Source organism: Gavia stellata, chromosome 2 (genome assembly GCF_030936135.1).
Source record: "Gavia stellata isolate bGavSte3 chromosome 2, bGavSte3.hap2, whole genome shotgun sequence".
NCBI classification, from domain to species: Eukaryota; Metazoa; Chordata; class Aves; order Gaviiformes; family Gaviidae; genus Gavia; species Gavia stellata.
This window is the reverse complement of record NC_082595.1, coordinates 60,813,359-60,840,066: the sequence shown is the minus strand read 5'-3', so window position 1 is coordinate 60,840,066 and position 26,708 is coordinate 60,813,359. Positions and strand designations below refer to the sequence as shown.

General features: G+C 43.9%; 1 protein-coding gene across 3 annotated transcripts in view; it reads right to left on the bottom strand.

The window, feature by feature from the left end:
- The window catches only part of FYN (FYN proto-oncogene, Src family tyrosine kinase), an 80,837-nt gene that overhangs the window by 39,572 nt on the left and 14,557 nt on the right, over positions 1–26,708 (bottom strand). For all 3 annotated transcript variants that reach the window (XM_059835750.1, XM_059835749.1, XM_059835751.1), the window contains exon 2: positions 16,422–16,556. The gene's annotated coding sequence lies outside the window, so the exon portion shown is untranslated. The remainder of the gene's footprint in view (positions 1–16,421; positions 16,557–26,708) is intronic.

Below are 26,708 nucleotides of genomic sequence, written 5' to 3'. Positions count from 1 at the left end.
CTCTCTGCAACCCCCTTTCAGGTAACTGTAGAGAGCGATGAGGTCTCCCCTCAGCCTCCTCTTCTCCAGACTGAACAACCCCAGCTCCCTCAGCCGCTCCTCATAAGACTTGTGCTCCAGACCCCTCACCAGCTTCGTCGCCCTTCTCTGGACACGCTCCAGCACCTCAATGTCCTTCTTGTAGTGAGGGGCCCAAAACTGAACACAGGATTCGAGGTGCGGCCTCACCAGAGCCGAGTACAGGGGCACGATCACCTCCCTGCTCCTGCTGGCCACACCATTTCTGATACAGGCCAGGATGCCATTGGCCTTCTTGGCCACCTGGGCACACTGCTGGCTCATATTCAGCCGGCTGTCAAACAACACCCCCAGGTCCTTTTCTGCAGGGCAGCTTTCCAGCCACTCATCCCCAAGCCTGTAGTGTTGCCTGGGGTTGTTGTGGCCGAAGTGTAGAACCCGGCACTTGGCCTTATTGAACTTCATCCGGTTGGCCTCAGCCCATCGATCCAGCCTGTCCAGATCCCTCTGCAGAGCCTTCCTACCCTCAAGCAGATCAACACTCCCTCCCAACTTGGTGTCGTCTGCAAACTTGCTGAGGGAGCACTCTATCCCCTCATCCAGATCATCAATAAAGACATTAAACAAGACCGGTCCCAAAACTGAGCCCTGGGGGACTCCGCTTGTGACCGGCCGCCAACTGGATTTCACCCCATTCACCACAACTCTCTGGGCTCGGCCATCCAGACAGTTTTTCACCCAGCGAAGAGTGTACCTGTCTAAACCACGGGCCGCCAGCTTCTCTAGGAGAATACTGTGGGGGCAAAAGGCGAGCTGGAGGTGTTCAAGTCTGCCCCCCAAAACACAGAGTGAGGCACTTAGCTCACGGTTCATGTTTGACCTTGCCAACTACACAAGAGCTGACTTCACCTAAAGACAATACAACATTTTTCCATTGCTGGAGCTGTGCGTGACAGGCAGAAAAGCAGACACAACATGCTGATAGTTAGCACAGCACAGGGAAGTAGGAGGGAGCTCATCAGATGGCACAACGAAAACAAAAGGAAGAGTCCTTTTATGCAGTACCGAACAGAAGTGTAAAACCTGGATGGTTGGCAGCCAAAGGTATACGTGAGTTCAGAAACTAGAGAAAGTCACGGAGGAATTGACACATCAAATGCAGAGCATCTCTAAGTCTGGATCCCGGACAGTAGGAAACCGAGAGGATATGGCTTGGAAAAGGTTGCGCTAAGTATTTAATTCTTGTAACTTCTTGTTCAGCACCCTCATGGGGCACTACCAGGGCCTGGGTTAATCTCTCTTAATTTTAGGTGCCTACCTCTCTCTAGGTGGAGGGAGACAGGGGGTGGTTTGCCACATCTTGGAAGCGGCCCTGCAAGGTTAGTCCTGTTACCTGGCATTACTTTTCATCTGTGAGCTCTAATATTTTATAATCCATGTGCTGGTGTTGCCAAACTCTTTCCTATTGACTCGAGCTGAATCTAGACACAAAACCTGAGTTTCTGAAGCCAAGCGTGATGCATCTAGGGAATCAGATACTCATCTGGATGCACCCTTGATCTGAACCGGTACAGTGACTCTTACATGTAACCTGACATGCAAACAACTACTCTAAACACTGGGGCTGCAAGAATAGCAGTGGCAATAGAAAAATCTTTAAAAAATTAGACTCACTAGACACACTTTGTCCAGAATATATAAACAGACAGGGAGAAAATGCAGAGAACAGAAAAAAAGAGAAGTATAGAGAATCACATTTCCCCCTCCCTCTCCCCATATTTCTTTTCACATTTCAGCCAATATCCGTCACTTAGGGTAAATAAAAAGCCTATCCTTTTTCAAATATCCTCATTTTTCTGTAGCTGCCAGACTGGCTATTTTGTATGCCTTACCCCAACATCAACACAGGAAATTGGTTTTGACAAACTCATGGGATTCAGAAAAAGCATATTCCTCCGCTGCTAATGCTTGAAAAATTATGCAGCAGCTCCCTGCTTGTCTGTGACAGTCCACAGTCTGGATACCTACTTCCTAAATCTAACCTGCCTAATTAAAAAACCCCTTCTGTTGAAGGGTATTTTCTACAAATTGAAGATACTGCCAGTTATTCTACAAGCCTGTTCAGAAAAACAAGCACCATTTTCATGTATTTGCTTGAGCTGCATTGCCTGCAGTTAGCACAGGTCTACTGTCTCCTGCTCTTAGCTTAACTTAAAGGTGCCCTTTTTGCATTTCTTTTTCCTTCAAGATGCCCCAGTCACTCAGCAGAGTTCCCTCACCAAAACATTTAAGTCTCTTCACACGCAACAGAAACAAGGACTCTTGACTCTGCACTTGGGGCAACGGGAGGCATGAGCTGGGACCCTCAAGAAACTAAAGCGACAACAGGTCGAGGGAAAGGGGTTTGCAGCCTGGAGGCTGCAAAACACACTGCTGCTGCTGTGGCAGCTGTGTCTGCCTCCAGTCTCTGCATGCCCTAGTAGCTGGATCGGTGCTGGAGGTGCAGGGTACTGTGCTGGGGCTCGAAGTTGTCCATCCCCAGGACCAGCAGTGACTCTGGGTGAGCCCACAGGGACCCCGATGGGTGCAGAGGTGCCCCGGCCAGGTTTGTATCAGCTGTGAAAAACTGCTTGCACAGATACCTCTGCTGCTTTTACCCGTTTCAACAGCAGGCAGGTCTGTCTCTGGAGACCTTATGTTTGGACATGTCAGTCAGAGGTGAGGTTTTCTGGGCTCCTCTCAGAGCCAAGGAGCCCCACGAGCAATGCCAAGGAGTGAGGCAGGACCACAGGGAGGGTGAGGGCCCCATGGTGTGACGCTCATCTCACTGCTATCGGCACGAGCAGAGCCCAGGGAGGCTTTGGGTGCGAGGATGGGTCCGGGACCCATGCTGGAACATACGCTTATTCACTTCAAAACCGTTAAGTGATACGCAGGCTTTACTATTTAAAGAAGAATCTCAGCAGCCTTTCTGCTGGCTGCTAACCTTACCTCTCTGTGAAACCTTATCGCCTCCTCCCTTTCCCCTCCCAGCTCTGTTTCTCTGCTTATTCTTTCCCATGTGTTTTCATGGGAAAAAGTAGAAAAGAAAATGAAAGAATGAAAGAAAAAAAGAGATGGGAAACATGAAATCTGGGAGAGTGGTGGGGGGAAAGGGGTTTTCTTGTTGCTCATTTGCAAACTCTCAGCTGAGCAAGGAAAAAAATCTTCACTGAAATCTGGGAAGATTTCACATATCAAGTTACAAGTGCTGACAAGACAGCCCTACACACTTCATTTACACATTGATGAGGAAAAAGTTAAAATTACAAATCAGCTGCAAAAATAAAACTGTTCAAAATATTAATTCTGAAAAAACTGAATAAACCAGGAGATGGTATATATGTGCTAGTAGTTTAAGAAAAATAATGGTTTGGGGTTTTCTTTTTGCTACAAATGATATGGATAGAAAATCAGCAAACTATCAGTTTCTTGATTTTTGTTTGGTTTTTGCTCCCTTTATCCTTTTCCTGGCAGCGGCAGCGCACAGGGAAGGAGAATTTGATGCAAAGTGAATGGCTGACAAAAAGGGCTTTTTCTTTCACTTGCCCTCTCCCACTTTGTCACAGTGTCTAGACAATCCGAGTATAAAGACTGCTTGATTGTAGCCTCTTGTAAAATGTGACAGAGGGTGTTACATGCACGCATCTTTTCAGGCCAAGTCCCTGAAAGATGTCTGTTCCTCACTCAAAGAAACCAGCATCACGGGGAGTTGGCTAAATGTGAGAGAATACATGTATGCATGTACATGCTTAAAGTGATTTCAGCTAACTCAGGGGTTTCATAGACAATAAATATAACCTCCATTCAGCATGGGCCTTTGTGTCAATAAATGGACTCCAAAAACTAATCTCCTTCAGTATCACAGAGCAGGCTTTTAATATCCAAAAGTCTCATCTCTCTGCATGTCAGCATTTGGAGCCGTGGAAGGCTGGAGGTATTCAGCCAGCTCTGAGATCACCGAACAAAATCTGGAGCTGTTTTACACTAAATTCTCTAGAGACGAGCACACAACATTGTTCATCCAACATGCTGCGCAACTTACGGTAAAGAAACAAGATTTTATTCCATTTCCATTAGGAAAGGCAGCATTTCTCAGATGTGTGAGTTACGGGTCACGCAGCATTATCATAATTTGACACTGGTATTGTTAAAAGGTATGTAACTAGCCTAATTAAAATGAACTTTTCTAATGCAAGCAAGTTGAATTTGTTTATTTTAAAGTTGTGGTTTTATGGGCAATATCTAATGTGTTTCCATGAAAACATAAAACATTTACATTGTTTTTGAGACTTCCTTAGAGACAAATGAAAATAACCATTATGTTATTTGTCTCCTTTCTTGTCCTTATTATATTTATTGGACTCCCAACATTTACATTGCAAGCAATCCAACATCAGCCTAACCAGAATAGTAGTTGCCTCCCACATGGTGGAAACATTATTCGACAAAGATATAAAATTAATTATATCATAATTAATTATTTATCTAATCATAGCACCTTAATTACTTTCAGTTAGGAAACAGATGACGGCTAAGGAGATGTTATTAACACTGTTACTATTATCATAAATCACCCTCCCTCAGTTTCTCTAGCGGGTTGTTGGTTCTCGATACAAAATGGAACCCAAGACTGAAATACCTGCCAAAGCCAGACATCCACCCCATTAACAGAAACAAAAGCAGTTCTCTGTTAGCTAATCAAAGCCTAGGAAAAGTCCAGGAGTACCATCAAAAGTCCATTTTTCATACTTCTATTTTAATAGGAAAAGCTTCAACGTGTGGTATAGGAAAAGCAGAAAGTATTGATAAGCCTTTGCTTAGTCTAGCTTCTGCAGTTGTGAACCATCAGGAAAAGACGGATGGGAGGAAGTCTAGTGTAAATTCACTCTTTCAGAGCATCAGAAGTTTTTCCATAAGATTTTGCAACTCGCGGCTGAAACTCTCAATTACAGTGTCTCTTCAGAACCTGCTTTTTTGAGTGTTGTAGAAGAAACTGGATCCTTAAAAAGTTTGAGGGAGGGGTACAGGGAGATGCAGGGAGACACCAATCTATTCTGCACCCTCCTATCCATGCCACGGCCTCTGTCCTCCAACCCCTTGCCTGGGAAAGGAGACCACCAAAGGAGAGGGCTCCAACCTGCTGAAGAGACGGGGAGTGCGTTCAGACCCAGCAGGCTACATTCTCCTTCCTCTCCACAGTTTTCTTTGGAATTAAATTTGATGGTATATTTTTAGGAGAACTTGCTTCAGTGAAAGACATGAAAGAGAAAGGCTGGATGACTGGTAACTGTCAACTGTCTTTTTCTGACCAAATCTACAAATCTTGTCTGGAAAGCATCAGAAGGAAAGCTGAGTTAAGAAACTGTTATGTTGAAAGGGAATCAGAAGAACAAAATCCTTGGCTTTTATTCAGTCTCTGCAGTGAACATGCTTGTTAATCAAACCAAGGGTTGCATCCAGCATGGCTGTGAAAAACATATTCTCTAAGGGATATCTTCTCGGTGTTTTATGTTTCGCTGAAAGCACCACATAAGTATCAATCTGTGACATCAAGTAAGCCAAATTTCATGAGCTACAGTAGGATTTAATATTCAAAACGCCACTTTCTGAGTTACCATGAAGATGCAAGAAGGACAGAAAAGGCTTTCCAAGAATAAGAACTACAAAAATTTTTAAAAGAGACTTTAGTTTTCTGTGGAATACCTCCTGCAGGCTGGATAGGGGGAATAATCAACAGAAATTTACCCTGAATTTGAAACGTCTTACTTCCCATGCCACCATTACTAGGTCTCTAGAGAGAAACTGATGGAGTACATATTTTGAAACACAAGCCTGAGACATGTTAAAACCCCCAATTTTCAGAGAAGTCTTGCTTACACACTTTGACTGTTACAAGGCATTCCAAGTTGGACAACAAACAGGCACTTAAAACTAGTCCTATGTAGGTCAGTAATTCTCGTGCTGTCTGCTTGCTGATCTCTTTGACTTACATCTATGCTGATGGGGGCATTTCAGATTTCCAGAATTCATTCTGTGTCAGTTTCAAGCCAACCCAAATTAAACAGATGGAATAAAATACCAACACTTGTTGCATTACTTTTGGTTGTATCTATTAACTCTGCGACCTTTTAGAGGACTGCCTTCATTCCAGCTTGACCAGTGATTCCACAATTTTTAGGAATCATAAAGCAGGTCACAAAGATACAAAAAATGCTTTAAAATAATTAGAACTGTTGGGTGTTATTCACTATTTCTTAGGGTTGGGGGTTACTATATATGTACATATAATTTTTATAGTAATGGCCCGATCTTGAAAGAATAGAATTTTACTGCAATGTGATAGATCTGCTTAAAAGAGGCTGGAGACTGGGGATTTGTGTAGAATGCCTGCAAACCTACATGTACACCACACCTGTCATATCACATTAAAAAACATACATCAGAGAAGGTGTGGTACTACTGCTGGATGTCCTGTGACTATTAAAGATAACGCAAAAAATCTCGCATACACAATGCGGTATTCCTGAACAAAAGGCCAGAAACACCAGGGCAAAACTTCCAGTCAAAGATCGGGACGTGTCAGGATCAATGACTGCATTGAAACAGTGTTTTCATGAGAAAAACACTGAAAAATGCCTGGGCTGCATTCCTTTGATTTTTGAAGAGAGTCATTTAACACTTCACCCCCGGACTCTGCTTTAGTGGGCTGAGCAGAAAAATCTCAGCAGTTTAACTGCTTGTTTGTCTGCAGCAGTCAAAAGTCAGGCCAATGCTCAGTGTCAATGGACATCCACGGCTGGAGGAGTAGAAAGAGCAGTCTTACATGAACTTCTGCTGCCATACTGCTCTGGCTCAAAGTAAATGCCTTTGACAGTGCTGGAGCGCTCCTACTATTGTTTCTTGTTGGCATAAAGTTGCTTTGGAAGTCTTCTACAATGGTGTCAGAAGGGATTCAGGAAAATGAGCAGCTCCTGCTGCCACGAGAAGAGCAGAGCCTGCAAGGAGCTTCGACCTGCCATATTCTGCCCTGCTGTTCCTTCCCGTTTACTGGGTGACTGGGGATGCAGCCCTGGAAACAACAGCTTCCTCACACTACAGACAATGTTTAAGTCATGATGCGTGTCTGCAAAGTATAGCACTGTGCTTGCCTTCCCCCTTTTTCCCCTTTGGGACCTGAACTAAGAGTCAGTTATAAAAGATGAAGATTTGGGCTTTTTCTTGCTCATTCAATTTCAGCCAGCCTCGGAGGCCAGGACCAGCGAAGGGAAGGAGCGTGTTGAAGGAGTCCGTTGAACTACAACCAGACCCTTGGTTTCTGCCAGAGGTTGTGAGCACAGCTGTCCATTGAGCAGGGCAGGTGGCCACTGAATGACAGGAAGAAATAGCGGTGAATGCCTCGACAAACAGATCCATCATCCTGCTGGTGGGGTATGGTCCCTCTCCGGCAAGAGATTTATTACAAATTAGACCATCTATTTATTATCTATATATCTATACAATCTATTTATTACAAGCTAGAGAGGAAAGAAGGCAGTCAGTGGTCCAGCCAGAAGTCAGTGGTCCAGCCGGACAGGAGGGACAATAACCATGTTCACGTGTGGTGCTTGCTTGAGGGACAGTTGTGGTGGTGGACTGGCCGGTAGCTGGCTGGTGAGGGGTTCACCTGGCAAGGCCACGAGAAGTTGCATTAGCACAATGCGGCTGTTCAAGCAGCCATAATTAAAAGCTCCCCAATGCAACTTGTGAAAGAAGAGGAGACAAACCCTCCAAACTGCCCACAAAAGGACACGTTGCAACCCTTTCTGTTTTCTGCAGCTTCTTTGCCAGCTCAGACTGTGAATGTTATGGCCTCATCTTTTTCAAAAAACAGCAAATTCTTTTCCACTCTCTGTGATACACCCCTTTCAGCAAAACCAAACCAGAACAAAACACAAGAAGTGATTAAAGCAGAGTCTCACCCTGCAATCTCTTAAAGTAACAGTAACTGAGTTACGCCTTGTACAGTCTCAGGCTTTTATTACTTTAAAAAAAAGATGCCCTAGAAGAACGCAGCTCAGGAAGACCAGTTCTGAGGAGAGGTTTTCTTTTCCCAGCAACATCCAAAGTTCATTTGTAATCTAAAAGAAAGAAGTTTACTCATAGCTAACTTGAGAAGGAAGGTCTGCAGGTTTTACATTCAAACACCAAAGAGCAAGTCAGACTCAAATCTTCACTTAGGATTGATTTTTTTTTTTCTTAAAATGAGTTAAAGGAAGCTTTGAAATTAACAGTTAAAGGCAGCAGCTACACACAGTAAACACACTGCTTACTTTACAGTTATACCCCCCAAAGGATGGGTCTATCCTTGGTTCTGAGTAACACACGAGAACACCATGTAAATTCAATAGCGTGATTTCAAGCTACATTCCTCCTTCATCAGGCCACTTGTGGTAGCTCTATTCAGTAGCAGAGAGAAGTGGGTGGATGGTCTGCATAAGCATTTTGATCTAATGTGCCTAAATTTTAAAGTGCCTTTTAAGTATATAAATTAGAAAACCTATATCAAGAGAACAACTGCTACAAATGCCAGAATCATTTTATCTTGGAAAGAGAAGTGAAACAGTGTCTCCACTGATTTCCTCTTTCTTTTCCACCGTTAAGAGAACAGAAAGATGATTGCAGGTTGATTCACACTGTTCTGATTTTTTTTCTTTCAACTCTTATTTTTAGAATCTACGCGGGACTAACGGGTGTTCATCTGATCCGCAGTATGGGAGCAGCATGGAGCAGAATGCAAAATGTGAATCAGGATGGGCAGGGAAGGAAGGGGGGAAAAGGAGCAATACAGGAGTTCTGCCTGTTTGCTTCTTTGGAATATGTAAGAGGCATAGAGAAAGATTTTATCTCAGAAAACCCCATTGCTCCCTCCCCACCTCCCCTTTGCCTATGCACAAATGAATCTAACCTCTTCTCAGCCTTGTCTGATTTCTGTTTTGTGACTGAAGAACTCAGAGGATGTGACAGCAAGGAAATGGGAGCAAGCTGAGTCTCAAATCAGGAGATGATTTACTTTGAGACCATTCCAGATGCTGTTCCCTCCCGAAGGGGCTCTTGTTTCACCTAGGTTGCTACTGCTAGTATTTTAGAAGTGTTATTTAAATTCTTATTTGTCCAGTTACACCGGGGAAAAATATACTCTCCTTCCTAAACAGGAGCAAAAATTTGCCTGTGGCCAGCTCATGAAGAAATCCCCAGTCTTCTCACCATCACTGCAGCTGGTTTCAGCTACAACAGCAAAGACACTTATAGGCAAAGACCCCAGACAAAGTAGCAACCACATGATGACAAAGGCCAGTGAGCAACCAGAGTGCTGAAGGTACCAACTACATCAGTGATGGGAAGACACGAAACCTCTGCCTACACAGTGCTACTAGTGAGACTTGTTTTCTCAAACCCAGCTGTTGCCCACTGTGGTTTCAGTGTATGACAGCTTACTTCTCTATGACAGCTTAGGTAAGTGTACTGTGTCTGGACGGGGTTAAGTTTCTTCATAGCAGCTTGAACTCTGCTGTGCTTTAGATTTGTGACCAAAGCAGTATTGATAACGCACCCATGTTTTAGCTATTTCTGAGCAGTGCTTGCACAGCGTCAAGACCTTCTTTGTTTCTCACTCTGCCCCTGCAGCGAGAAGGCTGGGGGGTGGGCAGGAGGTTGGGAGGGGACACAGCCAGGACAGATGACCCCAACAGACCAAAGGGATATTCCACACCATATGATGTTGTGCTCAGCAATAAAAGCCGAGTTTCCTGAAAGCAGCCATTGCTTGGAGACCGGCTGAACATCTGTCTGCTGGTGGAAGGTGGTGAGTGAGTACCCTTGCATCGGTTGTTTTCTTTTTATTTCCTTCGCTTATTAAACTGTTTTTATCTCAACCCACGAGTTCTCTTGCTTTTGCCCTTCCAATTCTCCCCCCCATCCTGCGGGGGTCAGTGAGTGAGCGACTGGGTGGTGGTTTAGCTGCTGGCCGGGGTCAACCCACCACAGTGAGTAATATGTAAGTGATGTTCTTGGTCCAGAGAACAACTTCAGAGGCACACAGGTTAAGCCATGTTAACCGGACAGGCAAGAATTGAGATACTGCCTGGAGATGAATTTGTCAGGATTACAAAGATGACACATCACCATCTAGTCCATTTTTAGCAGAGATTTTGAAATCTGGAAAACAAGAGAGTGGGAGGCTGAGATGGTAGTGAAAAACACCCTGGACAATGGGATGTGGAAGAGACAAGTTCTAACTTGCACTCCCTCTTACAGAAGAGTGACAGCGTTGATGCATACAGTCCAACCACAAGGCCACTAAGACCAGTGATTCTTAACTGTGTTTTGCCAACTACCCTACAAACTGCAGCTCCCCATATGTGGTGGTTTAAGCCCAGCCGGCAACTAAGGACCACACAGCCGCTCACTCACTCCCCCCAGGCGGGATGGGGGAGAGAATCGGAAGAGTAAAAGTGAGAAAACTCGTGGGTTGAGATAAAGACAGTTTAATAGGTAAAGCAAAAGCTGCGCAGGCAAGCAAAGCAAAACAAGGAATTCATTCACCACTTCCCATCAGCAGGCAGGTGTTCAGCCATCTCCAGGAAAGCAGGGCTCCATCACACGTAACGGTTACTTGGGAAGACAAACGCCATTACTCCAAATGTCCCCCCCTTCCATCTTCTTCCCCCAGCTTTATATGCTGAGCATGACGTCATATGGTATGGAATATCCCTTTGGTCAGTTGGGGTCAGCTGTCCCGACTGTGTCCCCTCCTAACTTCTTGTGCACCCCCAGCCTACTCGCTGGTGGTGAGAAGCAGAAAAGGCCTTGACTCTGTGTAAGCACTGCTCAGCAGTAACTAAAACATCCCTGCTTTATCAACACTGTTTCCAGCACAAATCCAAAACACAGCCCCATACTAGCTACTATGAAGAAAGTTACCTCTACCCCAGCCAAAACCAGCATACCATATTACAGAATCACAGAATCACTAAGGTTGGAAAAGACCTGTAAGATCATCAAGTCCAACCTTAAAAAAAAAACAAACAAACAAAAAAAAAACCCACAACACACCAAAAACCAACCCACCCAACACCACACAGCACCATGCCCATCAAGCTACATCCCACAATGCCACATCCACACGCTCCTTGAATACCTCCAGGGAGGGTGACTCCACCACCTCCCTGGGCAGTCTATTCCAATGATTCACTACTCTCTCAGTAAAGAACTTTTTCCTAATATCCAGCCTGAACCTCCCCTGGCGCAACTTGAGGCCATTTCCTCTTGTCCTGTCACTAGTCACTTGGGAGAAGAGACCAACACCCACCTCTCTGCAACCTCCTTTCAGGTAGTTGTAGAGAGCGATAAGGTGTCCCCTCAGCCTCCTCTTCTCCAGAATGAACAATATTCTACAATTCTACAATATTCTACAATTCTAAACATATTCTACAATTCTGTGCCGCCGCAGGCTGCATCTGTGCCACCAGGCATGTCTTCTAGGAAGTCTATGGTCAGTCTCTCCTTCCTTTTAACCACACTCAGTTCGTAGTGCCAAAAAGCTGGGAAATGCCCCTAGAAACAGAAACGACCTATACAAACCTGGATGGGTCAATTGGCAGAGCAGGAGACGAGTAATAGCAAGTGAATCCAGTCAGAATCAACAAGAATGGGAGGAAAAAGAGAAACTATTGTGTCCTTCCTTGGCTTCTGCTGAGGACCAATGACCCACAGCAAAGTCCCTTTGCCTCCAAAGGTGGATCAATACTGCTCTGCTCAGAGTGGACCCTGCAGTATCACAAAGCCGAGTGAGGTTGCCTACGGAACCTCAGGGGACTCTAGGAGGTAGTACTGAAACTGATACACAAGGACCTATGCCCCAAAAGGCCTGCTCCTCTCTGTCTCCCTCTCCCTCTCCCTATTGAAAAGATACCAGCATTTGAGATACCAGGAGCAGCAACAGAGGAACACAAAACAGTGATGCTGGAAGATGCCTCCTCTTCTCAATGTACTGTCCTCTTCATCTTTGCATCAGTGTATATGGTTGTAAGACTGATGAGTTTTCGTTCTGGTGATTAATCCCACAGCCTGCCCTGACTTTTAGGTGGCTGCACTGCTTGAATTGGAATGTCACAGTCTGGAGGAGAATGAGCCAGCAAGAAACATGGGAGAACATCACAGGTGCTTCAAGAGTCAGGACTTGGAGTTTAAAAAAGGGATGATGGTCAGGAAAATCATGAGGGAAGGTCCCTTCTGTTAGCCAGAGAAGATGGGGCTTAAAAAGGGATCAGATGCCAGCTAAGGGCCATGAAAAATAGATTCTGCTGGGTTAAAACAACTAGAGGGCCTTTCCACATCGGTCAAAATACCTAAGTATCACTAACCATATGGTAGATCTATTTTTAAGCTTTGTGTCCACGTCTGAGGGAAAGTAGAAGAGAGAATTTGATTTCATCATGAACCAGAGGTCATTACAGACACTGCTCAGGGAATGATCTGCAAGAGATGGTCATGTGTAGTGACTCTAAGCTACAGGTCCATAACCTGGTCCTTTAGCTTAAAGCTACTGCAATCTCCTCAGTGCAGTTATAGAAGGTCCTACTTTAATCCTTCATGGCCTAAGCAGGAAGTGACATTGAAATAATGGACTAAATGGAAGCTGTGAACATTTAGGCTAGGTGTCAGGGAAGAAAATCCTTTCTATTGGCAAGGACAGCAAAACAACCTGGAATAGATTGCCTAAGGCAATGTGAAGGCTAGACAAGTATCTGCCAGGCATGGCACTGCCTCTGGTCAGGAGGATGGGTGAGTTTCTTTCAGTCCAGTTTTCTGTTACTCAATGAGTGACCAAAACAGCAGATGCAAACACTTTTTAATAGCCCCTCCCCTCAAGCCAGAGGAAGTGTGATTTCTTTACTTCTCTCACTCCCTCTTTTATTCTTTCTCAAGGTTCATATGCTTAGGAGAAGAAAATGTACTTTAAATTTGGCCTGTGAATGAAGGTACCTTTGCAAAGCTCTAAAAACCCACCTGAAGATCCTGTTAGTCACACAGAACAGTGTGGAAGTTTGCCCAAGTGGACATTTGCCTAACCTTGCACGCAGGATTATCTACAATGGTGTTCCTTGACTGGTGATCCAGAGAGCACTGGGGCCCATAAATCATCAGGTGGTCCACAAGCCCAGAGCACACATATGACCAAGCAAATATACATCCACTGGATGCTGTGGCAACATTTTGCTGGCGGTGCTTGAGCTCCCCCTCTCACTGCCTGCACGCCCTCCCCAGTTTGGTTCTCTGAGCAAAAGCAGTTGAAAAGCACTGACCCAAAGTGCCCCTGAGGATGGCTCCAACCATCCTCATTGGCAGAATGAAGAGAGCAGTGCATGAGCAAGAGGCAGTCAGCAGAAGTTTCGCTGTTTCTTTGTACTTAAGACACAAAAGAGAAGTGCAGGACTGCATGGTAATCTGGAGCAGACAGGCAGGGTTTCACTGTAGGTGACCGTTTCGTGATACACCTCGTGGACTACACAACTGTCGACAATTCAGGAGATCTGGAGATCCTGTCCGGACTTCCTCCCTGTTTCCTAGCACAAAAAGACAAAAAACTGAAGGCTGACGAAGTTAACAACTAGGTGAACAGCACAAGGGACAGACGTCAGATTTGTAGATCGTATTGTAAAGGGAAAGTGACCTCTTGATAGGGAACGAATGCACACCCTGTAAGCCAGGCCGGGCGAGTCAGGTTAAATAAGCAACCAAAAGCACATTCAGCACAAAACCATGATATCAAGAACAACATTAACCAAAGCAGAGGCTGTAAGAAGATGACCCTTTTCAGTTGCCTATAAGCTAATTACAAGCATCTGAAAAAATGGATAAACCCTTTACCTGCAGAGTAGCAATGCAAAATAATACTCCCAAAAAATAATAGCTACATTATTAGAATATTAGAAGAAACAGTTGTAGGCAAATTAAGAAGTCCAAATGGAAGAGGGGAGCTGACAGGCCCTATATGTCATAAATGACATCTGTCAGAGTGACAGTGACTTGGAAGTAAGTAATCTTGGATATTTATGAATCAAGATACACTCAAGGTGGGATATTAGTAGGCATCTGTTACAGACCACTGGAATCACTGCAGAGCACGGGATGACGGGCTTCTTCAACACCTATGTACACCAAGTATAAAAAAACCCCCTTGTGTTATTTATGCTGGAGACCTTATGTGACTAGCCCTAAAACACGCCTGTATTTTCCAAAAGGCTATGAATGACAAGTTACTAACTCCTAATTTAAAGGAAGGATCAGCCCTCCTAACCCTGTGAACTAAAGCTCTTGCCAATTAGCTAAATGAGTTATATACAATATAGGCCTTGCAGCATCAAAGGGAACGAAGAATTCAGGAGCAGTTCACAGCACGATGACCACAACATGAAGAGCTTGTGGGACGAAGCTAAACTCCACTGCACACAGCTAAACCCCACAGCGGTCACCCTACCACACCAGGCGCAGCAGGACCCGTTGACCTGCTCCCTGCCCCAGCCAGGGACAGCAGCAGGCAGGAGCTGCAGTGCCGGCACCGGCACAGCTTACCGCTGATCGTATGACGTAGCTACACCTGAACCGCCTGTGAGTCATATGCGGTTTAGCAGAGGAGTCAGACAATCCCTGCTCTAGACCTTGTCTCAGTGGGGAAAAAATGATCACAAACCAGAGGGTTACTGGTTGTTTAGACTGGAAAAGTCCAACACTTTCTGTGCAAATAACTAACATTGTCTGCAACCAAATCCAGACTAGTAAAATTTTATGCAATATATGAACATACGCTTCTCATACATACATAAATTAAAATCACAGTGCACGCTTTCTGAGAGGCAGTTTCACAGGACTGTAGTAAACGGGAGTCAAATCAGCCTGAAGACAGAATGTACAGAAAGTTGCTGACATCTGCGAACAGTTTAAGACATTTCCTAAATGCCTACAATGTTACAACTGTGAAAAGAAGACTGGGCTAGATAAAAATAACATACAACGAAAAAACCCAACAGCTGGGTTTAGCAGGGAAGTGAAAAAATATATAAAGTGTTACATACAAAACTAACACATGAAGGGGGAAAAGGGGAAAGAGAATAAAGAGTAAAAAAGCTAAAATAAATATTATATAGAGGAAGCAAGATGATACTAGGAAAAATTAAGGCAGATAGAATCAGGTATATAATTTTTTTATTTTTCTAAGCAGATTATGAAAGACGAATCCTGAACAATAAAATTGGTAGAATCATTCATAACAATACGACAGCAGCAGAAGTTATTCAATAAACATTTCTGATTAGCACACAGGTAGAAGGCCAGATGATCTGTTTACGATGACGATGAAATAACTACCCACCACAGCAGCCCCTGGAGAGGGGATGTTAAGCAGCAAATATATGATTTTAGGTGTTTCAGATTAGTTGCTAGAAATAAACTTGACTCAGAAGGTTTTAGAGAGCTAGCCTTGGAGCTGCTACTGCTGCATCTAAAGCAGTTCTGGCCCCTGGGGAAGGATCAGGGGCAGGAGGAAGGCTCATGTTGGGCCACTGTTTAAGAAGGCTAAAAAGCAGTTACAGACCAGTTGGCTGAGATTCCAGTATTTTGCATAGGACAGAACAACCAACACAGGACCCAACTAATAAAATCTTAAAAAAAAAAGCTCTATAATTGAAGTCAATCAACCTGGCTTTAAGGAAAACAGATCCTGTCAAACCAATCTGATGTCATTTCATGCAAAAATTACAACCTCACTTGACGAAGGCAGCGTTGTGAACGGTATTACAAATCTAAATCATTTGACTGGTTCTGTAGAACATCTTTATGAAGAAACTGAATGCTTTGAAGCCTGTATGTAGTGTGCTGCATCTGTACGTGGAGAGCAGGACTCCATAGATGGGGAGCGCTGTATGACTGGTATGACTGCAGGCAAAAATCTCAAATGTATTTTATATTGAAGTCACTCCTGAGTCCACAGTCATGTTAAATGTATTAAAAAGTTCATAAATGAAGGAAGCCAAAGTGAAACTGTAAATGGGAAACTATTTATTAGCAAACAGATGGGTTCCTATTGGGTTCCCACAGGTATTGGTGATCATTCCTTTACTATTTAATAGCCTTATCAGTGACCTGGAAAGTTAAGTCGTTACAGTTAGATATGAGACTGGGGACAGTGAAAAACAAACAACGAAAGGACAAGCCTGACACAGAGCAACCGGGGTCTGTAGAGAGATGTGAAAAAGCAGTTTAGATGTTAATATGGCCAAGTGCAGAATCACCTTATTAGAATAAAGGATACAGGCCATACTTACAGGATGAGAGGGAGAGAGAGGACTCTATCCTCCGAAGTAGAGACTGAATATGAGACCGGGGGTCCTGGGAGGCAATCAGCTCGACATGAATTCCCCACACAAGGCTGTGGCCAAAAGGGCTAATGCGAGCCCCAGCTGTACAAACAAATGAAAATCAAAAGATGAGTAGGTAGGTTACAGTGACGCTGTATTTGGCTCTCATTCCTCTGCTCTGTGAATAATGTATCAGGTTCTGCCGCTCCATTTTTCAAATAAAGTGTTGGAAAACTGGAAGAGTGTTCACCAGAGAGAGATTAAAGAACTGAAAACACTGGGTAGCAGAAGACTTCGTCATGAACAAAAAGCTTAAAGGGAATGTTGCTGTTTTGTTCACAGTATAGGAGTATTGATACGGGGAATAAATTTGCTAACAGCAGGTTCTAATCTAGCAAAGGTAGAAAATGCATCGGAACTGGAAACTAATCCAATCCAGATTGTGAACTGGCAATTTTGTTTTGCTTTTTCAGCAATGATCTGTTATGGGCAATTAACCAGTAATTAACCCTTTACACCACATACTGTCCACCTCTGCGAAGTTGTGAAAATAACCGTGCAATAAAAATGAAAATAACCGTGTAATTTGATTTAAAAAGGATGCACACCCATGCAGCTTGGGTTACTAGGCATGAATCAGGAGCTCCTGCAGGTGAGATCTACTGTCTGCATAAAGCTGGAGGTCAGGTGAGTGGTCACAGCATCAGACAGTGCTTTGTGTTTCCATTAAGAAACACTCGCTCCTGTCTCAGGGTAGTAAGCCTGGCAGCCTTCCTGCTCATGGCCTACAAAATATCTCCAGGGGAAACCCCAACCTTTTGGGGCTGAGGTGCCATCTAAGTACGGATGACACCCAACTGTCCATTTTCTGCAGGATCTGCAGGCAGCCATCTCTGAATTCCCAGCACCTGGCTCCACACAAAACCTCACTGTGCAAAGCTCCTCACACTGAGATGCCAAGGAAACAACTTTTAGGAAGCCGATGGGGGTTATGACAGCTCTGCCACTGCGAGAGTACCTGCGGCTCCTTGCTTCAGCAATTCACAACATCTGCTGCCTGCTACTGGGATCTTGTCCCAGGGATCTGCCTGGGATCCCATCCCAGGATCACCCAGCCACAGAAGGTGACCTCAGAGAATTAGGCTGAGGGAAGGAGTCCTCCATACCTCACAGATATTTCCTCTCCTAGCTTCACCCTTCAGGGATGAACTGATGGACTAACTAGCTTCTTCAGGAAAACAAGTCAGTGCCTTTAAGTGGGTTGAGTGGACGTGAGCACTGCTCCCGCAGGCACCTCACAGCTCACTCGGGATATCCACATGTCTTCTCCTTCCCCTTCACCCTGCTGAGGGAACTGGGTGCTGCCAAGAAAGCTTTTGGCTCTGCGTCCCAAAGATGGGGTCTGGCAGGTGGGCTCCTAAGGACCATGCACTCAGCAGGGGGGCCCTGGCTACTGAATTTGCTTCATCCCACAGCCTGCCAATATTGAAGTTTGGTGTTTTTTAAGGATGCAGTGCAAGCTTTTGTCCGTGCTGTCTGTCTTAACCTGGGCCTTCGGCCAGAAAGTATTAATCTCGTCAATGTGCAGGAGCGGGGAAGGCTGGAGAGTGTTTGATTTCGCCAGTCACTGGCATCAGCTCATTTTAAGCTTCTGGAATGAACCCACTTATGAGTGAGTGCTGCAGTGTAAATTCTGCAAGTAAAACAGATAAAATAATCTCAATTACTTGAGCTCAGTGTTGGTTCACCTATGCCACTCCAGAGATTTAGAAGGCATTATTTCATACAAACATTTAATTATATTTAATTATGATTCTACAGGTATTTTTATGTTCAACAGGTGGAAAAAAACATGTTTTTCAAACCTTCAGTCACTTTCAGTAAGTGATGCCAGCTAAAACACAGCATACATAGCATAGTAAAATCTCAGTGCTATGTTACAAATGTAAAAGAAACATCCCACCTTAAGTAAACTATTGTAGTACAAAACTTCTGCAGAACAAATTAAAGCAAGAAAGCATGTGAAAATTTTAGGGAGGAAAAAGGCCTGTCCCAGTGTGGTGTGTATATGTATACATGTATGTGCACATGCATTCACGCACACAACGCCACCTGGTGTCTGCTCTACCTGGAATTCCTATCAGCAGATCTCAAGACTCAAAACTGTGATTGGCAACTCTTCAGTCACTAAAAGAGCAAAAGTTTTGGGAAAGCTGATCAAGAGCGAGGTTTCAGAGCTACTAATAAAAGATGAATCAGAGCCTGCTAAAGTACAGTTTGAATTGCGCATTTGTATTTCTTAATACTTTCTGTCCTCCTGGATGCATTTTTCTCCCTCTTCCTCTGGTACAACCCCAGCTACACCCTACAGCATTAGGATGTTCTGTTAAGCACATGTGCAACTGTGTTTTTAAGCCTTGTAAAGGCTTGCTTATGTCAAAATACATATCATTACAAAGAACACGTAGGCTAGACTCCGCAAATTTATTTTTACAGATGAAGTAACTGTGGTAATCTTCCTAAACGTAAATGCATAGAAACTACATAGAAGCAAGCAGCTTTAGCACATGGATTTAAAAAATCTTTTTGAAATATTAAGAAGTAAGTCAGATGCGAGGCTTGTCCTTTTACTCCAGACACACAGAGAAAGATTTAAATGGAAGAATGTGAGACTAACCATCCTATCTGCCTTTGTAAGTCACCCAGATCAGATGCAGAAATGCTATGGAAGTTAATGCAATGAACCCCAGAAGTGTCACTTTCGCAAACCTCAAGAGGCATCATTGACCCGAGGCTGGCTGCAGTTTCTGCCCCAATTCCAGTTTAATGTATTCCATTTTGACCCTCAAGCGACAGTGCTGCTGGAGAACATACTAAGAAACAAATGCAGGCAATTGCTTTGACATAATTCTTTTGGATGCAGGCAGATCGAATGTGCTGATGTCAACAGAGACCAGAAAAGAGTTTTACCCAATCTCCTTTCCTCACTGAAGAAAACAGTAAGAGAAAACAAAGCACAACCCAAACCCTAGCCAAACACATGCTCATCTCTCAGCAGCGAAACTAACGCATGTGTAAGAAAGGGAGAACCAAGACAAATGCTTCTGAGGTATCATTTGGGTGTATACACAGCATTTCATTTATAGCTTAAATTTACATGGCTTGTATATGTAATCGGCTCTTTGCATATAACATGCATGAAACATCTGTTCCATAGAGGATATTAATCTAAAGTCCCAGAAACAGTGTAATTCAGTCCTTTATGCCTATAGTACATTCAAAAGAGTTACTAACGTAGTTCCCTCACCTTAAAGCAAACTGCTCTTCTTCCCTTTCTCCCATTCTTTTAAAATTTAGGGGACTGCATGGACCTCCTTTCAATACAGTTGCCAGGATGAAACCTTCCTGCCTTGCCGCTCACTTAAATGTCCAAGTTTTAGCAACTTTGAGGCTGCGTAGTTCGATGTCAGAAAACATTGAGGCAACACTGATTTTTCTGCACAGGGCTGGCAAGAATACAAGCTGGGGATACTTTTTCCAAGGGAAAGATGAATTATGGTAGGAAACCAGATCAAGGAAGTGACGATGACTATCTTGAAAATAAAAGATGAAGCTAAAGATTTTCTTCTCTACCTGGTTGCTGTTCTCCTGAAATAACTTCTGTATAAAAGGAAAAGAGAAAAACCCCACACATCAATGGTACAGTTCTTCAGAACTCATACAGGAAAATACCAGGGTTGAATGTGGCTTATGCCTCACTTTTATACAATGAAAACAGAACAAAAAACCAGATGCCAAGTTCATACTGTCCTCCCTTTTTTGCCTCCTTTCCTAAGAAAGGCTTCCATCTCTGATACTTGCAATTTTCCTTTTCTTTCATTCCTCCAGCTCTCCATCAGTCCACGCAGACAGATTGTCTGTAACGGTATCACGCAAAAAACAGATTACATCCTCAAGACTTCCCTTTTCTGTGTGCCTAGAGTGCTTCCAAGAAGAGAAAGTCTTGTGAAGAAATGGATCCTCATTTCCCTTTTCTGCAGCTACTTGTGTGGGTCACTCTACCACATAAAAGTCTGCATGTGCTACCTGACCATGCTGAAGAGACAGATAAAAATTACCATTTTGAATGAAATAAGAAGCATGGTCTCTGAGAGAAGAGTGATCATGTGTTACAGCCACTGAAACTACTTGATCTAGAACATCAAACCACCCCTACACAAAAAAAACCCCGACTTTTTTCCTTCTTTATCTACTACCCTTTATGTGACCTGCTCCCAGAATGTGGCCACAAAGTGTGGTCCACAGTTTGGCTGATCATCAGAGGCTGCAGGACCTTTTCAGCTATGTTGGGACCCGTGTAAATGTTGTGATGTTCAGGGAATAAAGGTTTTAAGACCACCAATCATCAGGAATTATCAAACACTTTAGTCCCTGGAGCATGTGGTGTCCTGTTCCTTGTGTAACCATCCAGAAAGAAAACTTTGGAATCGCTGCTCTAGAAAGTCAGAGGACAAAGGCTGATCAAAAATATGACTGAATGTCCTAAGGAATTCCTTGAATTTCTCATGCTGTTGTGTTATATTTTTAAAGCATTTGTCAAGATGCAAAAGTATGGTTGAAACATTTTTCTAATACTAGGAATCAGAAGGCGGCTTTAACCAAAATAAAAGTTTATTATCTATCTTGACTCCTGTAAGGTCCTTGACACGGTCCCATACAACATCCTTGTCTCTAAATTGGAGAGATAGGGATTTGATGGACGGACTATTCGATGGATATGGAATTGGCTGGATGGCCATACCCAAAGAGTTGCAGTCAATGGCTCCATGTCCAAATGGAGATCAGCAACAAGTGGTGTCCCTCAGGGGTCCATATTGGGACCAGTACTGTCAATATCTTTATTAATGACATAGATAGTGGGATTGAGGGCACCCTCAGCGAGTTTGCGGACGACACCAAGCTGAGTGGTACAGCTGATATACTTGAGAAAAGGGATGCCATCCAGAGGGACTTTGACAGGCTTGAGAAGTGGGCCCCTATGAACCTCATGAAGTTCAACAAGGCCAAGTAGAAGGTCCTGCTCCTGGGTCGGGGCAATCACCAGTATTTGTGCAGACTGGCCAATGAAGGGATTGAGAGCAGCCCTGTAGAGAAGGACTTGGGGACAACGGTGGATAAAAGATTGGACATGAGCCGACAATGTGTGCTTGCAGCCCAGAAAGCCAATCGTATCCTGGGCTGCATCAAAAGAAGCATGGCCAGCAGGTCGAGGGAGGTGATTCTCCTCATCTACTCTGTTCTCGTGAGACCTCACCTGGAGTACTGCGTCGAGCTCTGGGGTCCCCAGTACAAGATCTTGGACCTGCCAGAATGGGTCCAGAAGAGGGCCATGAAATGATCAGAGGGCTGGAACATCTCTCCTATGAAGACAGGCTGGGAGAGTTGGGGTTGTTCAGCCTGGAGAAGGCTCCAGTGAGACCTTACTGTGGCCTTTCAATACTTGAAGGAGGCTTATAAGAAAGATGGAGAGAGACTTTATACCAGGGCCTGTAGAGATAGGACAAAGGACAACAGTTTTAAACTGAAAGAGGATGGATTTGGATTGGACATAGGAAGAATTTTTTTATGGTGAGAACAGGTTGCCCACAGAATTTGCGGATGCCCCATGACTGAAAATGTTTAATGTCAGGTTGGACGGGGCTTTGAGGAACCTGGTCTAGTGGAAGATGTCCCTTTCCAGGGCAGGGGTATTGGACTAGATGATCTTTAAAGGTCCTTCCACCCAAACCATTCCATGATTGATGATTCTGTCATTAAATTGGATTCCCACCACCGTGGCTGCTATCAGAGTACAGTGACAGTGCAGTTAGCGCAGCTAGGACTTAATGGTGCTGTAAGACAACTTGTGGAATAGGGTTAGAAACGAGTATTACTGTAGACAGAGATAAATAAAGCACCTGCACTCTAGGATTAAGGCACGTGAAAAAGAGAGGATAAGATGCCCACATGATTTTGTCTAAATGCATAGATGATACAAAACAAAAAGCAAGAACCAAATACACCCATATCTTTACACTGCCGTTTGTATGAAGAATCAAAGTTTATTATTTCTTCCATACTGCAAAGCTACAGTTGTTATGACAATCACAGCAGTTATTATGTAGTTCACACTAATTATCTTTTCAGAGCACGAGCGATCCAATCATCTGCAGGTTTTGAACACTTCCCTCTAAACATGCTTGTCTAATATGACTCAAGTTTTTAGCGACAGTAGGTTATCAGTTGTTTGGCTACTGCAGGCTGTTACAATATTTTTACAACAGGAAATGTGTATTCCATACGTAAGAAGACTACACTTACAAGAAATAATGCAGGAAAGGAAAGTGATCTAATTTCTGTTCTGCTTCCTTCCTTCTGCAGCATGCTGCATTGAGATGTTTGTTCCAAAATACAGACATTAGTTCAAGGCCAAGTTTTTATTTACCCTCATCCTACAAAACAAGCCTGCAGCTAAACTGCAATTCAAACACCTCAAGCTATTGTACTGCATTCACATTCACCTAAGTGATTCAGGTAAGTGCGCTTAAAATTTCTCTTTTCAAGGTTATTCAGCTTGTCTTATCCATGGCTGGGAATTTTTGTGTCAATGCCATAGTTTTAAAATTCCTGTGAATTAAGAACACTTCCCGAAGATGCAAAAAGTACATCAAGCAGGAAGCATCAGTTTTGAAGGGTCTTTGTTGTGGTCCTGAACCTCAGTATTGCAGACTGTAAGAAAATGGCTATTGTGCTGCGTTTAGGGAAACAGCACAATGCCTTCATGAAGCACTGCACCCATCCATGGATGTTACCCAGCTACCACTGCTGAACAAAATAACCTGTCTGTTATGCTTCACATCTCTGCTTTTGCAAAACCAGTTTTTAATTTAGGAAGTCTGAAGTAGCTTTTTACGAGGAAACTTTCAAGCATTCCCTTATAATTATCCTATTTATTACTGTGACTGGCAATACATGTATATAATAAATTATAAATGGCCACATGCAACTGCCTCCTGTCTGGAAGCTAAAACCTGGCAAGAGACTCCATACCGCTACAGGGCCAAATCTGCATCAGGCAGGTTGCTGAATTTGGGGAGTTTTGAGCACCAGCGGATTTGCAAGCTGACTAGTCAGTGTCAACTGCTCATTGCTGAAGTTCTTGGGAAGGGATAAACAGAGGTGTCAAGAAAGGACAGTACTCTGAACTGGACTGCATAGTTGTAGAAATAACATCCAGGGTTCATTTGTTCTCTGTCTTCCATGCTACTCTAGCATGGAAGATAGAGAACCATTAAAAACATTAAACCGTTAAACCCATCCCCCCACTATATCCTGCATTTTTGGTGAGATGACAGGACTAACTCTTTCATATTTATGTGTTAGAGAGGTAGGGGAGGGAGTTAAAAATATAAAAAAAATCAAGATATACTTCAAAAAGTTATGTTTGTTTTATTTATGATGATGTCAGTAGTGCACTCTTCTGGCAAAGCAATATTGACTCTGAAGTGCAGAAGATCTCCCTAAGGCGGGGCTGGAGCTTCTGCTTTTTGTTTGCATTTGGGCACTTAACCATCTTCAGTGAAGATTTTCTTGAGTATGAAAAATGAGGCTACATGTTTTCTTTTGTATGTATTTTTTTCAGAGCAGTTTTTCAGATGCCAGGAGCATAAATTTAAGCAAAAGAAAACAGTCCCAACTTTGTCAACTTCCCAGCACTATATTTTGTATGCTGGTGCTTTCGTTTTCTTGCAAGTTCAGCATTGCTTTAATGGCAGCACCCTGGACTCCCCCTGCCCCCAACAAGTGATACATATTAGTACATCTGTTTTCTCTGTAAAGTCTTTTTGCATTCTTTGCAGGGCACAGGAAGGATGTGGGCTACTTTTCACATTCAAATGAGGCAAATTAGACTTTGCCTGGTTCCTACAGTGTAATGCTTATTTTACATTTAAGCGTGAGAAAAGGGGAGGAAATAAAACCCAACATGCTAGGTGGGTTACATGTTTCATTTTGGTACAAGCCTCACTTAGCCTTCTTTTGCGAAATGCTTTCCACAGGACATAATTTCAGGATGCGGTTCAAAAGTTTAATCATGCAAAACAACCATAGAGTTTGCACAAAGAAATAGCAGCCACAGACACGTTAAACACAAGAAAATGCTGAAAATGCCAACCTGAATCAGTAGGGCTCAAGCAATCCAGGAGATTCCTGAAGTGCATTGATGGTAACTGTCTAACACAGGAGACTGAGGAGCCAACGATGGGAAATGCTGTGCTGGACCTTACACGTACAAACAAGCACCAGGGGATCTGCGGATCAGCATGGGCTGCATTGACCATGAGATGGTGGACGGTCTTTTTTCCAAAAAGCCGGATCACAACCCCCACAAAGAGCAGACTTTGGCCTCTTCAGGAATCTGCTTAGAAGAATTCTGTGGGATACAGCTCTGGAGAAAAAAGGGGTCCAGGAAAGCTGGTTGATTTTCAAGGATCACCTTCTGTGAGCTCCAGAACGGTCCATCTCAGTATGCAGGGAGTCAAGCACAGGCAGCAGGAGGCCCACATGGATGACCAAGGAGCTCCTGACTAAACTCAGATTTGAAATGGAAGTGTACAAGAGATGGAAGCAGGGTCAGATAGGGTTAGGAAGGTCAAAGCCCACCTGGACTTGAACCCACCGAGCGCTGTCTAAAGCAGCAAGAAGGGTTTCCACAGGTATATCAGCAGAAAAATGAAGACTAGGGAAAAAAGGCCTGCTGCTGAATGGGGCACTAGTAGTATACCCCAGAAGTCGATACTGGGGCCAATACTGTTTAACCTCTTCATTAATGATCTACATGATGGCAGAAAGTGCATCCTCAGAAGGTTTGGGAGGAGTGGTTGATACCCCAAGATGGTTTTGCTGCCATTCACAGGTACCTTGACAGGCTGTAGAAATGAGCCAACAGGAACCTCATAAAGTTCACCAAAGGGCAATGCAAAGTCCTGCGCTTGGAGAGGAATAACCCCATACTGTGGGGTACATGCTGAGGGCTGACCAGCTGGAAAGGAGCTCTGCAGGAGAAAATCCGGGTGTCCCAGTGGACTCTAAGTCGAACATAAGCCAGCAATGCTCCCTTATGGCATAGAAGGCCATCAGTGTCCTGGCCTGCATTAGAAACAGCACGTCCAGCAGGCTGAGGAAGGTGATCCTTCCTCTTCACTCAGCACTAGTAAGACATTTCTGGAGTGCTGGATTCAATCTGGGGATCCCTGAAAAGTTGGGGCTCCTCAGTACAGAAGAGACTTATTTGAGTGGGTCCAGAAAAGGGCTACAAAGATGGTTAAGGGTTTGGAGCATCTCTCCTATGAGGAAAGGCTGAGAGAGCTGGGACTTTTCAGCCTGGAGAAGAGGGATCTTATTAATGTGTATAAATACCTCACGGGAGGCAGCAAAGAAGACAAGGCAAGACCTCTCAGTGGTGCCCAGTGACAGGCAATGGGCACAAATTAAAATAGAGGAAATCTCATTTGAACATAAGAAAAAAACCTTTTCTTACTGTGAGGGTGTTGAACACTGGCACAGGTTGCCCAGAGAGGCTGTGGAGTCTCCATTGCTGGAGATACTCAAAACCCAGCTGGACATGGCTCTGAGATATCAACACTTAAGTTGACCCTGGTTTGAGCAGGGGGTTGGACTAGATGATCTCCAGAGGCCCTTTCTAACCCAAGCGATTTGTGATTGTGCCAGGTCATATGTAGACTTGCTGCACTTACTAATGTCTTTCTCTCCCTCCTTTTAGAAACTGCAGATGAATGCAACAATTCAGTAATGTAACAAAAGCACAGTACACATTTTGCAGGGAAATTCCTGCTTTTTTAGAACCTGTGCTCTAATCCAAGTGGTGAAGCTAAGAGACGGGATGCAAGAAAAACCAAACAACTGCTTGGTAAACTGTGGTTTACCACAGGCAGTTAGCACTAGGTGGAAATTCAGTGCACGCTCTTTATGTTACAGCAACTTCTTGCACACTTAATGCACGCTATGTGTGAGGTAACATACTCCATATACAGGGAACTGTTATGAAGTAGTTGGGTGCTGTAAATTTACACTTGGCTTTACTGATGGCAACCTTCCAGGGCTCTTAGTTCTGCTGACAGTCACGTGCCAGGTTTGAGAGGTTTTACTGAGAGAGCTGGAAGAAGTTTTGACACACCTGCTAATGCATGCAAGTGC